Here is a 16,766-nt window from a genome sequence, read left to right on the forward strand (position 1 = left end):
TTTTCCTTTACTCTGTGTAGCTAAACGTCTCTCATTACTTAGGGGGGAAAAATCTCAAATGCTTTAAAATTGTGTGGCTGAGTATTCAAAAGACAGAGGATTTAGGCCATCAGTTCTTCCTAGTTAGTTCTCAGGGAACACTCCATGCTTTCAACTTAATTGTTAAAAACATTACAATGAATATTTCAAAGCTATCTTGGAGTATTGAGTACCTGCTGCAATCAAATAGGCAACCTTGAAAATCACAGCCTGGAAATCTTATTTCTAGTAAGTCCATCACAATGGCGCCTCAGTACCTATGATTAGAAATTTTTGTATTTCTCCCTAAGAAAGAAGTATATTCCCTAGTCTCTTTCTTCTGGACCCCTGAAAACCCATTAAAAGCTCAGAAATCAAGTGATTTTAGTAGACAAAGGTAAAAACTAGAGGAATTGAAAAAATCATGATATTAAAATTGGCAGTAAAATATTCCAGGGATCACAAACTGTAGATTAATTTCTACAACAGTATTTATTTGCAAAATATTGACAGGAAGGCAAAGTTTTATTGTATGTCATGTAGAATACTTACAAAGTTAGAGAAAAAAAACCTAAAGACTGGTGCTATTTATGTCAGGGCAGAAAACAAAGTCTATGGGATTCCTGTGAAGCACCGTGGAGATAAGAGCCACCCATGCTATAAACTCCTTTGGTGGTTCTGGGAAAACTGGTTAAAATTCCTGTACCTCGTTGTATGTATCTGCAGAATGATTACTGATGTAATTCTAAAATGTGTTGTGAGGTTTACTTGCCAAGATTTGGGGATTCTTGAAAGAGAAGAGCCAAGTGAAGTTTCACACCATCTCACAGAAGATATATGCAAGATTTTATATGAGCCTATCTACGTGCTCCTATATGGATTCCCCACAGATAAAATATAACAGTGCTTGCTGCACATTTCCAGCAATGGTCCCATGTCTTTTTCTCCTCTTCCTCCATTCAACGAACTGTTAAAAGGCCAAGAAGAACTGTTGTGCAGATGATACGAAACTAGAGAACTTGTGGTAGGTGTTACACATTTTGGTACCATCTGTGCTATCTAATCCCAGCCAAAACAGTCTCCTGTTCCTATGTAACTCTGAATCTCACTGGGAAAGGGGGGGAGTAGTGTGACTGGCTCAAACCTTCCTGTGTAGGAGTATTATTATCAGTGTTTGCAAATTTTTTCCCTCTTTATAACTACCATAACTCTTCTTTAAAACCCCTCATCTGGCTGCTGGCCTACTACAGAAACTGAGCTCTCTACAGAAAAATGGCTCATGTTGGTTGGTTCGCTTCTGGTGTGTTGGAGGGAATTCTCACCCAAGAGAAATTCACCAATTCGCACCAAAAAAATTCTTGGTTTGTGTCCTTACTTTCTCTAATTTTGCCCTCCTTTGGGTCAGGAACACAGACAACATCCTGATGACACATTTTCTAGCACAACTCAAGACAAGTATTTCCTGGAAATTTTTCAGTATTGAAACCACTTGTGGTAGATGTTTCCAGACACTGATGCCATTACAGCTCCTCATAAGACCTGAAATTAGTTTGGGGTTTGTTTCATTCTTCATTTTTTTTTAGATTCAATCCATGCTCTGATCTGCTCACAGGGAGCTTGCTCTTCCCTAACAGTTTATGGGAAAACCTGTTTGCGCAAGGGCTTCACACATGTACGCACATTAGTCATCCTGTATGTGACACACACACCATGTTGTCATCGCTGTCAAACATAATAAAAGTAAGGCTAAAACACTTAGACACATATTGATCTGCTTCTGTACCTCCTGTAGTATCCTTAGTGGAATAGGGTCTATCCACAGAGATCTAATGTGGGCAGCAGCCTGTTTCCTGAAATTGTTTCCTTTGGAAACAGTAGGGGAAGCGTCTGATCTCAAACTTCTCCATTGTTCATCTCTTCTGCTGTTGCCATATAATCCTTGGGAACCTGTGGCCTTCACCAGAAACCCAAAGGAGAATGATTGGGCTCCCACAACTCTTCACAAGGCCGGTTTGTCTTGGAGATAATTTTCTATGAGAGAAATATTTGAAAGGACCATGCTAATAGGGAAAAGAGAGAGTGATAAAATTAAAAAATTATAAATCCACTCAGTCACAAAGTCCATGTCCTGCCCAGTGTGGAATGATGCCATATTCCTCATTTTTCAGTGCTGTGGCATCTCCTAGCAAGGAGCATTCCTTCATGGGTAGACAGGGAATAACCCTCTTCCCCAGAACTCTACTTTTTTGTGTTGTCAATATGTATTTCCATTTTAGTCCAACACACCTGTTTATACTGAAAGCCCATGCAAAATATTCTGTGCAAATTCATTCATCTTCTGATTTCTTTTTTTTTTAAATTGCTACTGAAAGATGGGAACTCTTGTAAATTACATAAACTTGATTACTGTAATTGCTGTCGAGATGAACAAAGTTTGCCTTGTAATGAAGCAATAGATGTAGCACTGGAGCCTTTCATTGTGCTTCCGAGCAGCACGTTTTTGTATTTTATTACCCTTGGAAGCTGGCATCTGCAGACTGAATTTTTTCACAAATAATCAGCATGTTTGAAACAGATGAATATACAGCAACATCACTGAAAGAATAACTTCCTGCATCTACTTACTGATTCCTTACCTTCAACCTACTCTCTTCCCTTTTAGTGGTTTTTTTGTCATCTCTGCACTTACCACATCACCTGGAGCAGATAAATGCATGCTCTGTTTAATCTTATTAAAGCAAAATCCACTCAACTATCTTACAGTTAAGTACAAAATCTTAGCTCCAGAACATTGGTTTTGCCCAGGGATATGGAAGAGATAGAAGTGCTTTACTCAAGGATAGATTGGTCTCATGGAGACATGTGGCCAACCTGCTAATAAGTTTGTACAATGTGAGACTGTGCAGTCCAACTTCAGCGGAAAAGTTGAAGCCTTTTATTCTTTTTCCTTTTTTTTCACATGTAATCACCCAGTTTGCAGGAAGAGAGGTATTTACTGCTCTACCTTTGGCTTTTTTTCTCTCTTTGGTGAATCACGGGAAATATCTTGTTTTTCATCACAGCCATCTTCTCAAAAAAGAGGTGAAAAAGACGTAAACTCTTAATCAAGGATTTAAAAAATTATCTCTCCTTTGGTTCAATCATCAGTAATCCTTTGTATAATAAAAGCAGATCAGGTACCTTTAACAAAATGGTATTTCTAAATTACCCCCAGGTAATTCAGAATGAAAGGTATTTTAATCCCTACAATCCCTACGATGTATCTATTTATTTTCACTGGCTTTTGGCACCCACCTGGCAAGAATCCAGTCCCCACGGCAAGAGAACTATCAGAAACAATGGGAACTTCAGAGAGGAACACAGACAGTGAAAGAATGATCAAATTAACTTTTTTTTTAAATTTGGCTTCTGCTGGCATCTAGCTGGCATGGACACACATGTACAGATACACACACACAATAAGTAATACGAGGCAAGGAAAAGCAAGGGAAGAGGAAGAGGGAGTGAAACTGGAACACAATACATGTGGAGAAATCCCAACAGACCCACTACATTTTTATTCAAGCTTTCTTGTTTTCCCAAGCCTCTCTAACTGGCATTACTCCACTGTAGAGAAGCACAGAAGATAAGAAAATCTGAATGAGTACAGCAGTGCCCTGATTCCAACATGCACCCTGTGTGTTCAGAAGTCACTTTGCCACCCTTTCGCCAAGTACTCTGTGCGTTTCTGCATGAGTGAGAGAGTTCATAAGTACCCAACATCAGAGACATCAGTGACAGTATTTATTATATTGTTTACAAATCTCAACAAATCATTCAGGTTTTTGTATTGTGGTCATGAAGTTGGTCAAATCTCCAAAACTTAACAAATAATGTTTTAATGATGTGGTTAATGCAGTTGTTCGACTAGTGGAGGATTCCAAACCAGAAGGATTTGCAGATAGATTAGGAAGTAACATTAAATGCAAAGTGATCTTGGTTAATTGCAGGAATGGTTTTAAATAAACCAAGTGGTTCAAGAGGGGCTGACTTAAGCTGCTGCATTCTGAAGGAAACCTAGGGAGCATTTCTGTGGAAGATGATCGGGGAGATACAATTAGTGACAGATAAAACTTGAATGAACAACATTAGGATGTTGGAGGCATAAAAAAGGAAAATGTCCCACTGGAATAACGTGCAATCTGTAGAGTATCTGATGCTCCCCAGCATCAGACACCAGCTGGAGGACTGGGATCTACCTTTGGTACTGCAGTACAAGAAAAGTTTGCACCAAATAGAAAAGGTCCCCTTTCCACCAGCATGGAAATATCGAGGACTTAGATTTGCTCAAATCTCAATAAGAGAAGGAAAGGAATGGCAGAAAAAGTATAAAACTAGAAGTAAAGGTGAATGGAATAAACTATTTCACATGTCCATTCAAATTTATATTATTCAAGGTAGATATCAAGAAGCATTTAAGGAAATTGAATATGGCTGGATGCTAGCATAGACCACTGAGATACTGTGGCACTAGAGGTTGTCAAGAAAAAGAAGGACAGGTAAACTTTGTCCAGACTATTTCCTATTCCCATCATAGCCCAGAAAAGGACAAGATAATCTCCTGAGGTCCTTTCCCAGCTCACTCCTGATGATTCCATGGCAAAACCTAGGAAATGTCAAAATCACACGTGTCCGTTCCTCATTGTCCTCCACACAGCATGAGCTCCAGCTGGTAAGAAATAACCAGCAAGACAATCATCTCTGCTCTCAGTCCTGGCACCACAGCAGCTCTCAGAAAAGAGGAGGGCTCAATTCCAGCAGAAGTGAGGCTCAGTCCCTCAGTCCCTCCAGAAGGCTCCTGCTCTTCTTGGTCATGGTACAATCTGGTTAGATGCACAAAAACTGGCACATATTCAGTGTATACACTACCTGGAAACTTGGCTACCAACCTCCAGCACGTTTCTGCTGACCATGAGTCAAATGACCTTTTTTTTTTTTTCCTCAGAGTCTTAGATTCTGGATGAAAAGTGGGGCAAATTTTCCATAGGGCAGCAAATTGCACAAAGAGAGCCACCCTGCCACGTTCCATTCCTGCCTTCCAGAGATGGAAACACTAAAGCTTTTCCATTAATCTGGTCTGCAATGCATGAGCAAAACAACAATTTTTTCTGTAACAGGCACAGATAATTTCACTAAAAAAAATTTAGGAGGAAAAAAAGTGCTAAACTCCATGTTAGAAATGCAAAATTTCAACAAAAATATTTGAAGTTTTGGTAAGTTAGAAGAGAAAACTGAAAAAAGGTCATGCTGAAGGTTAGTTCTAAGCAATAATTAGAAGGAATAATGTAATGTAAGACTGGAGAGAACTTCCAAGGTCACTTAACCCAGCTCTCTGCTATGCATCTACATTGTATAATCCCATTTATAAATTCACTGAACTCCAAGTTAAAACTAGTTTCATTATTTGACTTAACTGCACCTATTAGAAGGCTTTTCAAGAGTGTCAGTCTCTGACTAGAAAGCTTCTTCTAATTTCCAATTTAGATTTATTCATCATCAGTTTGTCTCATTTGTTTGTGTGCCAGCACTGTTTACTAATTTAAATAACTCTTTTTCTTACTTCTTTATTTCTCTGATGTATTTCTAAGGAGAATCATAGTCCATACTCAGCAGTACTTGTCCTGCTAATGATATTTAGTTCATATGGTGTTTTATGTCTGCTTTGTATCTCAAGAAACAAAAAATGCCTAAATTTATGTGTGTATCCCTTCAGGTGCACCTACTGCAGACTGAATGCAAAGGGACAAACCTACAGAAAGCAACTTTTATATAGGCAAGTCATTTCAGAAATGACCTCTGCAGACCATTTTTCTGAAGTTTTAAGTATTGGTCATTGCACCTGGCTGAGTCTCCTGTGATCTTCCCATTTTTCTGTTCCTACAACAGTGCTGACACTTTGTGATGGCAGAACTGCTTTTAGTTAAAGGAACCAAAAGTGAGCCCTTTAGCAAACAGCTTCTGGGACCAGGAAAAGGACATCAGGAGCTTATCATAAACCTCATTAAAAGCAATTCTGCTCTGCAAGGCTATGGAGAGAGAATTCTGTATGAGAGAAAACAGATAGGAGGGAGTAAATGGGTAGGAGCTCAGTGCTCCCAGCTCTATCACTGTGTGGTCCAGTCAGGATAGATGCTTCTGCACTCGGTTACAGATAACAGAGGCTCTTTATAGCACAGATGAGAACAATCCTTGAAACACAAAGAGGAAAGAGTTCAAAGAGACTGAATTTCTTGGAGTACCAAATCCAAACTCCAGCTAAGAGCAAAAGAAGGGCCTATGGAATCTGGGGACTTTGCAATGATACTTTAATTAGACGAGCCTTATCTGTACAACAAATGTGGCAGCTCTCTCAAAAATTCAGCTTTTTATTCCTCACTTAAAACTCTGTCACTTTCTCCAGCACTGAAATGGCCTTTTGCCTAGTAACAGGCACACTGCCTATGATCCAGACAACATCCATGCAGTGAAACTTGAAGCATTGACCCCTAAATGTGCAGCATTTTTCCTGTAAAACTAGAAAATGTTGAACATTTAGCCACTAGATAAAAGGAGCCTTTCCAACAACACTTAGGAAAAGCTGTATTTAGCACATGTATTTATAGCTTATTATTTTACATATTTGGTACCTATCTGTCTGGACCTTCTTTTAAAAAATATCTTATCATTATTAGTCTAAATAAAGTCTCTCAGATTGTTTCCCATCTCTATTTTGTTATCCAGCTGAGTGTTCTTATCTGTATATTTTAAATGTTTGTTTAAAATTATTAAGATTTCTTTGTAAAGTTTCCAGGGAAAAAGGAGAAAAGCCTTGACTCTATTTTCTCATAGCAAAAGAACAAGGGCAGAATCAGTAATGCTAAAACAAAAAGAAATACTTTTTATTCAAATAGTTTAGTAATTTTACCATCAAAGGATATCACTGAGGTCCATCTTAAAAAACAACAACATGTAGGAATGAGTATCCTCCAGGGATTCATGGGAAGAATAAAGCACTACTAGGTTTCATATAGTCCATATATTGAGGTCTTCAGGAGGTTTTCAGTCACAGAATCACGGAATGGTTTGGTTTGAAAGGAACTTTAAAAATCTTCCAGTGCCAACACCTGTGCCATGGGCAGGGACACCTTCCACTATCCCAGGCGGCTCCAAGCCCTGTCCAACCTGGCCTGGGACACTGCCAGGGATGGGGCAGCCACAGCTCCTCTGCACAACCTGTGCCAGGGCATCAACACCCTCACGGGGAAGAATTTCTTCCTACTCTCTAATCTAACCCTGTCCTCTGTCACTTTAAAGCCATTCCTCCTCATGCTATCACTATGTGACCTTGTAAAAACTCCTTCTCCAGCTTTCTTGTAGCTCCTTTAGGTACTGGAAGGCCTCAACAAGGTCACTCCAGAGCCTTCCCTTATCCAGACTGAACAATCCCAATTCTTGAGAGAATTAGGCCTTTCAATCAGTCAATTAGCTACTATTTAGCTGTAGAAACTTAATTCCAATGCATTGAATTCAGATTTCTTTACCTAGCATAGGATTGTCTTCATTTTTAACACATCATGATCAATGACATCAGCCTTAACCTCCAGAGTTATCAACAGTGTCACAATCAGCTACCCGAGAAACATCCTAGATGAACCTGTATGACAGATAATGCTTTAGAAGTGAAGTTTAGATACTTTAGGCAAAAGTAAGAATGCTTTCTTTTCCAGACTCTCATTCAGAAGGGGAAGAAGGAGATAGCTCTTGAATTGGAGAGGGAGATTACTCCCAGGTTTTCCCATCTTTTCTTGTAGGAGAAGAGGAAGGATCAGAAACTTTCCTCCTGTTCACAAACAAACCAGAAGATCCAGGAAGATGCATTTTGACTAAGAAAGAGAACTATTTTGGGGAAAGTGGAGGGAAGTGGCAGGTCCAGGGTAGACAAGAATAATATGCCATGCATAAGACTTAGAGAGAAAAACCCTCTTGCTCATAATAGCTTCCTATTCCTGCCTGTCCTGTGCATCTGGAGGTGGGAGCAGCCCCAGAACCGCTCTGCCCTGCACAGACTGACACACTTTTACAGGACAAGGCATTAAAGGCCGCCAGCGGGTGGGAAAGGCCGGCAGCACAGCTGGGGTACCCACCCTTTTTGGAGACCAGGTGAAAGCCGCCTGCCAAGGTCAGGCATTCAGTCACCAGGTGGTGTATTTAATTTAAAAGGAGTGTTAACCTTGTTTACACAAAATAACACCAATATGCAGAGAAGCAGTAAATCCATTGTCGTTAAACAGCGGGGAGGCCGGGCTGTGCTGGCAGCCTGCCCGCCGTGAACTCGGCTGGCACCCGCCGCACGCCGCCACCGCCGGCCACCGCAGCCCCGGCCCGCGGATGCTGGCAGCCGAACGCTCTGTGGTGTGCCCTTTCTACCCTCCAGTTGACTCTTTACATTCTTGTCAAATATATTTAGAACAAGAGGTGTCCACTTGAAGGGAAACATTTGTTAATCACTTAAATGCAGGAGCCTGGCAGCGCTCCAAGTTTACATTTATAAATATGTAGTATCTGTTTCCAGCTAAACAAGGAACTCCTGACCCCCCTCACCCGCAATCCCGCAAATATATCTACATATACAGGAGGGGAACTTGCAAGGGGCTGGTGGGGGGAACTGGAAATGATGAACAGAACCAGCCTGGCTGAGGCAGGAACGGTCCAACCTCCCTCCCCGCTGTCAATTTGTTCTCCGTCTTTGTCTGCGAGTGATGTAGATAACAGCACAGAAAGAGGATGATGTATCTTTAAGTAATGAACAGATTAAAGTTAAATTCCTGTTGACCGAGACAGTTGTGTTGACATTCCTGTTGTTTACAGGCAGCTGTCTCTACTAATGACACTTTGATAACTGGAGTGAGGCTGCTGTTGGGCAGGGGGATGGGGGCAGGCAGAGTCAGCCGGGTTAAAGAATGCTCTGTTTAAAACCCGGTCATCCAATTAAACATTAAAGCTGGATCAGAGATCGTGGGCAGCGGTGCTATTCGGGAAAGGGAAAATTCTGGGCTTCTCTTTTAACTTATGCTCAGATTATGTGGCTTAGAGGTCAGCCTGCCCCAGTTTGCTAGAGGATGCGGAAGATTCCAAGAGTACTTAAAATAAGCCAGAAAGCAGTAAACTCTGTCAAGCCATCCGTGCACTGCCATGACATGGGCAAGCACACACAGAGTTGCCGGCGGCTGGTTAGGACTGGGGTCACGCAGAGGTCCTGCGGGGCAGCCTCCCTCTCCCACAGCTTTTCAAACAGGCAGAGAGAAAGGATCTGTGAGCATCCCAGTCACAGCAGCACCATTCCTGTGATCCTCTGCCATCTTCTTCTCTGAAATAAGTTGCTTTGCAGGGCACTGGCTGCTGCTGGAGCTTTGCTTACTGCTTCCTCTTGAATTAATATGTTTGCTATTAACAGCTCCCCTGTTTGGCTGCGGGCTTCTCACCAGCAAGGGCTACACTGAAATCCTGGAGCCTTCTCTTGAAGTCCTTGCTCGGGTCAAATTCCCAAGGGGAACCTGTAAAGCCCAAGATCTGCCAGGCGATAAACTTCAGACGTGTAAATAGTCTACTAGATATTGTCCTCTGGTGAAAATTAAACAGATGTTAAGGCACTCTCCCAAATCAATGCCCAGCAAAGATAGCACAGCCCATCAGTCCGGGTCAGTGCAGCCCCATAGCCTTTGTATCAGCAAAGTTTGGTCCTACTCAGACCTAGAAAGCAGCTTTTCAGCTGCTGAATGCACCTGACATTACGTTACTGCCTCAAAGTTTCCAACACTACAGAGATCCGCTTAAAATGCAGATGCTCCTTCCCCATCTCTTTGTTAATGAAGCCTAAATTTAAGGCCTTTAAAACACTGTGATAATGCCTCTTTAATTCTAAATCAAATGCCACATGCTAATTAACTATAAGCATTCATAGAAATAAATGGATTTATTTTTGAATTTATGAAGTCACTTTAATGGACTTCAAACTCCAAATAAAAGTACTGAATAGGCAGCACTTCCTGCCATCAGTAAAAACATCACTGCTGCTGTAGTGGAAGTACATTTCATGCAGCAAGAACACTTACAGTAAACACAAGTTAATTTAAATGAGTATCAATTAGAGGAGGGAATAGAGGGAACGTACCCTGCTAAGAAATATTCACTACTGATTGATTGATCCAGGCAATTGATCTTTTATTGATCCAGACAATTAGAAATTGAATCTTTCTAAGGGTAAAAGCATCAGTTGGTTTGACAATTTTTCCTCAAACCTGTCATTTGGAATGGGAGGAGTGTAGTTGTGTTTCACTTAGTTTGAAATATTTTGTAGATGGAAAGGCACAGATATTTCAGCTAAATTCCCAACACGCATGAGAAATAGAATCCCAAATTTTTAACAGCACAGAAAATTGCCACTGATCTCCAAAAATAAAAGTTTGACTTTAAGAAGTGTCATTTGCACACATGCATGACTTAACCTTAATCCTCTGCAAACAGCAGCCTGGGGGCCAAGCCAGGTCGTAGCCAATTTCCCCTTTACCAGAGAAACAGGGTCACATCAGCCCCATTTCCAGTGGGAGAGCCTCCAAGTAAAACCTGGAGCTGCTGCAAGAATCCGCACTGGGGGTGAGGCAGCAGCTGCCGTGCTCCCCTGAGACCCCGTGTTGTACCAGTGCCTCCGTGTTTCTGATAAGGCGCCAGACCCAGCTCTGACTTATGGTCACTTAAAGATACTATAGCACTTTCCTCTGCAGGAACAGGGGTGTCAGAAGCGGAGTGTTGGCTGCAGGCCAGCCTGGTAATTACTCTGTGCATTTCTGAGCATTGCCGGTGCAGAGGTTATTCCCTACTCTTGAGCAATGCCCAGCCACAAAGAGCGGCCAGAAGAGCCCGGCTGTGCCTCACTGGGAGTGGGAGAGATCTCTGTGGTCTCTAAAGTGGTTTGGGATCCTTCAGGATGAAAGGTTCATTAACAATTGGAAGTTAATATTAGCATAATAATCGGTCATAGCTCTTCTGGTAAAACCTACTCGAGAGATCCCACGCTGCAGGTTCCCATTCCCCAGCGCACATTTATCCATCTCTCCCAACCTGCAACGAGCAGAGTCCAGCCAGAGTTTTCCATTTGAATGGTTTTCCAATAGGAAATGCAGGTTTTTTAAGCAGCAGGATACCTGGGGGGAGGGAAAAGTTAACTGAGCCCCAAATTGCTGTTTTTCCATTTGGTTCTTGGGAGACCAGGATGATTTTTTTTATTTCTTTGGTCTGAAAAAGTACATATCAATTGCTGAAATTATTGCAAGGTAAATCCTGTGTAGTCAAAGCCTTTTAGGAATAAAATACAAGAAATATCATTTTATTACAAGAAGGGAGAGTTAATAGGAATACATACATTCTTGGAAATAATCTATCTATTTAACGTGGAAAAAATGTAAAAATAAAAAATCATGCTTTTTAGATCAAATGTTTCAGTATTTCTTTTCCAAATAGCATTTTTCTTTTGGAATTCAATTCTACTCAGAAAACACTAAATAATGCAAATGCTCAGAGAGCTACATAGTTTCAGGTCAAGGTAAATTTTTTGTATTGATTCAAAACAAAAATTTCCCTTGTCAAGGTCTAAACAAATCCATCCTTCAGTGATTCTAACATATAAAGGTGATGATAGTTACATTATTTGCTACTATTTGCATCCCATGCTCAGGACCAAACATATAATTTCCTTGGCAATCTATGTGATTTTTACTTTTTTGTAGCATGAAGTGAATTAATACTCACTGTATTGAAATGAACTGGTCTTTGATCAAGTGTTTTTACCTCTTGAAATCTGTTCAGCAAGAACAGATGGGGGAGTTTGAGAGTCAGATACAAGTTTGAATAAGAAAATGAATTATTTTACTTTGCAAGAAGCTCCAGTGGAAGAAACTCATTTACCTACACTCTTCCACTGCTGGGTTTGTCACGCTGCCCAGAGAGGTACTGTCAGTATCATCATCAGTCTCCTTAATGAGCACTTTTTTTCCAGAAAGAGAAAAATAAAGCTGAGCCTTTTAGGGGGGAAAAAAATCCTGCAGATAATCCACAGGGTGGATTTTTAATCCTGTGTTCTTATTTTCATTTGCTGAGGTTGCTGGGGTTTTTATGTCTTGGAAACTTAGACATCAAAGGCAAGTCAGAATAGTTAGATGCTTAACCAATTAATTAGCTTTGGTCTAAACTGCAAAAATATAGACAACAAATTTCTTTCACTCTGAAACCAAAGGCAACATCGAAAAAAATGAGTGGCCAATTGAAATAAATAGGATATTAGACAGGATATTAGCACTTAAAAATAATTCAAGTTCTGGAGGAAAAAGCAATTTTCAAATTTATTGTAAGGGTGAGATCCTATTGCAGTGGAGGCAGAGCCTTAGTTCCAAAATACACCTGGAATGGGAAAACCAGCAAATTTTGTAAATATTGAGCGAGTATGTTCTTAGTTTCCATAATGCACTGGCAGACATTGTTAAGAAAAGTCATTCCCTGAACAATTTTTGTTGGAGTTATCTCAATCATTCAAGAATTAGTCACAAGTTTGATGCTCACTTTTGCTGATCAGTTAGATTTCAAAGGCTGAGGAGGAACCAGACGACAGCAATTTCGTCTTAATTCAACTGTCAACCTTCTTCCTGAACCTTGTACATTAGTTGGGGTGTTAGTTAGATTTATTGTGCTACAAGACAGACTTTTCACACCAGAAAATGGTGTCTTGATTAGTACTGAATGTGCATCATGAGAGATTCCTTGGATTACAAAATAATGACCAGTTTCTAACCAGCACTCCTATGTCTTTTACCTTTATAACACTATCAACCAACTCAGTTGACACAAATTACCTCATTTTGCCTCTGACCATCATTTTATTTCCATTTACCACTGACTTAAGCACACATAATTACTAACTTAGGTCACAAACAAATGTGACGGACAAGTTTCACACTGAGCAAAATGTTTTATTACATGGCATTACTATCCACCTAAATTAATTAATTAAAATTAACATAAGCTGTTGGCTAATTGCAGCCCAGGAGAAATTCTACTGCACCCGACGGTATAACATTCGAAAATTATCACAATATTTTAGAGCTTGACAAGTTCCAGTGAAAAGCTGAGCATTATTGGAAGCAGGTTATCACGGTAAATAGACCAGTGCTGACTTTCAGCATGGAAAATAGATGCCTTCAGCTTTTTAGTTGGTGCAGAAGCAGCAGCAGCAGCAGCAATCCTGTTCTGAACATTTCTGTGTTTACATTGCAATACAAATATCCTCTAAATAAAACAGATCCTTTTGCAGCAGTCTTCTGACTACAGCTGCATGCAAAAAGCCTTCCTAACGACAAAGGCCAAAGAACTTATATTAATGCCAAAGAAAAAAATTCTAAAAAACTCTTCTGTGAGGAAGTGAAGAAGGGGAAAACCAATCAGTGTATTTCATGTATGGGACTATAAGGCCCAGGGGAGATTGGTTTAGTGACATTGCCTAAACAGAAAGTGGCAGCTACATAAAGGTATTTAGGAACGTAATTCTTACCTAGGTGCCTACCTGCTCTTTAAGTTGATGGAAATTTAAATCCTCCTGGGACCTGCTTTCATGTGCCTCCTTGGTGATGGTGGCATTTGCAAAAAGTAAGGTTTATCCCATTTACTAGATTCTCTAAAAAGAAATAATTAAACAAGAGATGTATCCACTTACTTTATTTTGAACACCCAAAATTTAAAAGGCCAGTGAGAATACCATGATCACCAAAACCACCCAGGAGGTGCAATGGAAGATCCTGAAATAGCAGCACCTTTGATGGTCATGAGACACCACAACAAGTAGCTAGAGGAAAAAAAGCTGTATTTTGAGTTTCCCGTCCCAAGCAGTCTGAGCAGCCTCCCCTCATGCTGTGGTGCTGCTCCAGACAGGAATAACAGGCATATAAAGATAGTTTGGGGGCTGTAGTGAAAGACAGCCAGTACAAGCAAAGCAATTATGTCTTTACCTCCTGAATAGGTGTCTGTGGCATTTCTCCCCCCTGTAGTCACAGTGAGCTGTCAGAAGCACTGGCCTGGCCAGCCCCAAACTCTCAATTCCAAAAGGACTGTTTTGTTTCATTACCAATAGAAAATCTCAGAATAACTTCATTTAGAAAGGGTCTCTGGAGTCATATGGCTCCAACCCTCCCACTCCAGACTGGTCCAGCTTCTAAGTTAGACACAAAGCACCAAGCTGCTGCACCTGCCTGGGTATGTGCAGTACGTAGGCACAGGGTTTATTAAAGCTTCCAATGCCATTTTGCTGGAAGCAGCTTCTGTTTAAGGAAGGAGCTACATTTTTGTTCTGCTAATGCAATCTTTTAGTTATCTGCTGTCAAACGTATAATAATTCTGGCTGTTTATATAGCTGCTTAAAACTAGCACATAAATTTCAATTAAAGCGAAAAATGCAGAGGAGGGGGAGGCTGCGAGGTTACCAAGTTTATGGGAATATATTAATCATTGACCTGGGCAGTATTTAATGCAGTTCTTTCTCATGTTCTGTCCACACTCACTGACCAGTACACTCCTACCTAAATGTCTATTCCTATTTACCCCAAAGTCACACAGCAAACAAAGCAAACTACTGTCCCTTTGGCTTTTTTTGTAGGCAAAAATACTCAGTATTGGTATGCCTTTTGGTATTTTTATTTGCTGTTTTACAACCTTATAAAAGTCTCTTTTTCTACCTAATACTGCTTTTTAAATGAGTTAATGCTAGAAGAAATCAGAATGCATTACCTATATCATCTTTATTGCCTCCTGGTGTTTTGGTATTCCTGGGATGATTTCACATCCTAATGAACCTCCAAGCCTGAGACAGTTGAGCCATCTAAGAAATATATCTTGGTTTGGTCTCCTACCCCCTTGGCAGGCTGTAACTTGTGGCAGCACTGACGTGCAGCAGCAATTTGGGAGGTTACCATCAACTGATTCTGCTCGCAGCTTTGTTCCCTTATTTGTGTCGCTTCCCTCTTTCTCCTTGTCCTCAGCAAACACCAAATTTTATATGCGTTTTGTAAGTCATTTTTTCAGGGTAAGGATAACTCACAGGGAAAGATTTGGCTTCCACAGACCCCCACAGCTGTAGCACTGAGTGACAGCTCCCAAGCTTTCCCCCCAACCTTGCACCACTCCTACAGGCTGACACCAAAGCTCCCACACCGGATCTCCACCCTACCCATGGAAACAGGGACAATGTGAGCTGCTTCCTAGAACAGGTGAAATAATCAGGCCTTTTGACAGCAAAAAATTCAGGAGCAATTCATTAGCACAATGAACAACAGAGATTTTTGTATTCATCAGGGTCACTGGATACTTATTGCCCTTTTTTCACTATACCTTGGCAGAAATTCCAGGCTCAGCAAGGCTGATGGTTAAATGTCCACAGCCCAGATATTTTCTTTCACTTTTATTGCGTGGCAGAAGATTAATTCATGTTGGTCCTGTTTTGTCCAGAATGGAAAAATGTCATAGAGTCCCACAACAGCTCCTTAAATTAGCTATTACCCCTCCAAATGTCCTGTGTGATGAAGGCTCCTGGGCCAGTTGAGCAGGGTGAGTGTGTCACACCATGTTGTCTCCAGTGTTTGGGCTGGGAGATGCAGATGTCTGTTGCTGAAATTTATTATTGAATTTTCCACTTAACACTGAAGATTTACAGCAAGCTTATTTGCTCTCCCGAAACCCCCTAGATTAGCCTGCTGCCATGATCTCAGATGCAATATGAGGATGTAAAGGTGAGGAAGAACTGCACAGGAATGAGAAGCAGGTTGTCTTGTCTAATATATTTCTAATTCTATTTTTTGTTTCTATTTGATTTGGTAAATCCCATAGAAAGCTAATCATGAAAATAGATTAGATAGATAGATAGATAGATAGATAGATAGAATAAGCAAATAAATAAACCCTACCCCATTTGGTTATTTTCCTCACAACAAAAAATTCTGAAATATTTTATTCTAAGGGTTGGTGTATCGTGATACTTCTGCTCTCTCTGACTATTGACAAAAGTAATCCTGCATGTTGTTGGTTGAGAAAGTAATATTCTTTGTCTTCCTAACAAAGGTGTTAGTCCTACAATGTTGGGTCAAAGGATTGCATACTGACCTGTGAAGGGAAAAAAAAACTCCCATAAAATTAATGTCTTTCAGAGTTACAATTATTTGCAATTATCTAATTCAGCATAAAAGGCAAACATGATGTCACAGGGCCTTTGATACTATAGAAGGTTCTTTTTGTGAAAGGCCTTTGATCCCTTCTAATCCACACGCCAGGTATTGCTGATTTAATTGCCTGGAATGTAAATATAAATTGCTGAAGATGTCTTTGTGCTAATTTTATTTATTGCAGTTGTATTTTTAATACGTTTTTGCACTCTGAAGTGTTCTTGTAGAATTTCTATATTATTTTAATGAGCTCTGCATAGATACTTGTAGCTATATAGAAAAAATAATTACTATTGTGAATTTGATAATATTTGCTCAGAAACACACATGATGGAGGTAACAGTTCTGACTTTATCACGTGTTCTATGTGTATATAGGCATGTGTGTTCTGCAGGAAAATGAATTATATCTTCCTGAATATGTCTCAGGAGTAAAATTTTTCACATTTAAAACATATGCAGGCTTCAAACTTTTAAT

The sequence above is a fragment of the Corvus moneduloides genome, chromosome 13 (assembly GCF_009650955.1).
Source record: "Corvus moneduloides isolate bCorMon1 chromosome 13, bCorMon1.pri, whole genome shotgun sequence".
Lineage (NCBI taxonomy): Eukaryota > Metazoa > Chordata > Aves > Passeriformes > Corvidae > Corvus > Corvus moneduloides.